Source organism: Alexandromys fortis, unplaced genomic scaffold, assembly GCF_014885135.2.
Source record: "Alexandromys fortis isolate MF-2015 unplaced genomic scaffold, M_Fortis_MF-2015_v1.1 scaffold_114, whole genome shotgun sequence".
Classification (NCBI taxonomy): Eukaryota; Metazoa; Chordata; class Mammalia; order Rodentia; family Cricetidae; genus Alexandromys; species Alexandromys fortis.
Window position 1 is genome coordinate 882,311 of NW_026068046.1, and position 2,020 is coordinate 884,330.

General features: G+C 41.9%; 1 pseudogene; it reads right to left on the bottom strand.

The window, feature by feature from the left end:
• The window catches only part of LOC126486571 (ubiquitin-conjugating enzyme E2 variant 1-like), a 17,206-nt pseudogene extending 16,786 nt beyond the window's left edge, over positions 1 to 420 (bottom strand).
• Positions 421 to 2,020: the final 1,600 nt, after the last annotated feature.

Genomic DNA, 2,020 nt, shown 5'->3' on the forward strand with positions numbered 1-2,020 from the left:
GCTGTGGCAGCTTCATGTTCTCTTTTGACATCATCAAGCGTCGAAGCTCCTGCAGGATGACTTTGATACTGTGGGAATTCTGCCACTTTGCCAGCACTGCTGTGGCCCTTGGGTCCACCACGCCATTTGAACTACTCACGCCGCTCATATTGACTTTTGTTACAAATCTTACAGATGGGGGTGCTTCTGGGTATTTAGGCCCACATTCTATTTTAAGGCTGTATATTCAGTTTTCATAAATTGTTCTTGGAGGCCCAGTTATCATCCCTGTCCATCTTGTAAGTGTCATGTCTTCGTCGTCCTCTAGACCCCAGCTAACTGTGCCGTCGCCTACTCCTTTCTGGCCTTCTTCCAGCTCTTCCAACAGTCGGAAATTTTGCGGGACTTTTACTCCCGAGCCTGTGGTGGCTGCCATCTTGCATCGCTCAGTAGCATTATTTGTAATAGCCAAAAACTGGAAACAACCTAGATGCCCCTCAATAGAAGAATGGATAAAGTGTGGCACATCTACACATTAGAGTACTACTCAGCGGTAAAAAACAATGACATCTTGAATTTTGCATGCAAATGGATGGAAGTAGAAAACACTATCCTGAGTGAGATAACCCAGACCCAAAAATATGACTATGGTATGTACTCACTCATTAGTGGATTTTAGCCATAAACAAAGGACATTGAGCCTATAGTTCGTGATTTTAGAGAACCTAAGTAATAAGGTGAACCAAAAGTAATACATATATAGATTCTCCTGAAAATTGGAAGCAGAAAAGATCACCAGGAAATAGTTGGGAGCATGGGGTTCGGGGTGAGATTGGGGAAGGGGAGAGGGGAGGAGAGATGGGAGAAGGGGAGGGTTGGGGAGAGCTTGGGGGAGTAGGATGGTTGAGATGGAGGAAGGACAGATATAGGGACATGGAAGAAGATATCTTAATTAAGGGAGGCATTGTGGGGTTGGCAAGAAGCTTTACTCTGGACAGGTTCCCAGATATCCAGAGAGATGTCCCCAGCTAGCATCCTGGGCAATGGAGGAGAGGGTGCCTGAACTTGCCTTGTCAAATAGTCAGACTATAACCATAGAACCTTCATCCAGCTTCAGATGGAGATAGAGACAGAGATCCACATGAGAGTACTGGCATGAGCTCCCAATGTCCAGTTGAAGAGCAGAAGGAGGGAGAATATGACCAAAGTAGTCAGGACCACAATGGGTTGATGTACCCACTGAGACAGTGTGTCTGAACTAATAGGAGCTAATCAAAGCCAGCTGGACTGGGACTGAACGAGCATGGAATCAAACTGGATCCTCTGAATGTGGCTGACAATTGGGGCAAGCTGAGAAGCTAATGATAATGACACTAGTATTTTTCTCCACTGCATGTACTGGCTTTTTGGAATCCTAGTCTTTTTAGATGCACACCTTCCTAAGCCTGGATGGAGGGGGGAGGACCTTTGACTTCCCACAGGGCAGGGTACTCTGCCCTCTCTTAGGACTGGAGGTAAGATGGGGAGAAGGAGGGGGAGCATTAGGGAAGTGGGAAGAGGGTAGTTTTATTCCTATTATTTATAAAGTAATAAAAACTTATCAGAGGGAAAAAAAGAGCAAAAAAGAAAATATATTATTTTTAAGTCTGATTTATTTCATTTAAAATGATAAGCTGAAATTTATTATATTTTGTTGCATGTGACAAGTTAATTTTTATTTGACTTAAGAAATTTCATTTTGTATATAACACTTTTTCTTTATATATTTAATCATTATATGGTGATTCTTTATCTCCATATCTGACTCATGTAAATAACACAGTGTTGATCCTAGGTATGAAAGTATCTCCCTTAGTACCTGACTCAGTTCCTTTAGGTAGGTATCTATGGATTAGATACCTGGATTATTTTTTTAATACAAAGGGTAGGTTATTTGATTAGTCCTTTTGCTGGTGTATGAAATACAAAACACCCTGTTCTTATGCATGGCCATAGTCATCATTCAAAAGGATCTTTTCAACATAAATCTTCAGTGAGAATG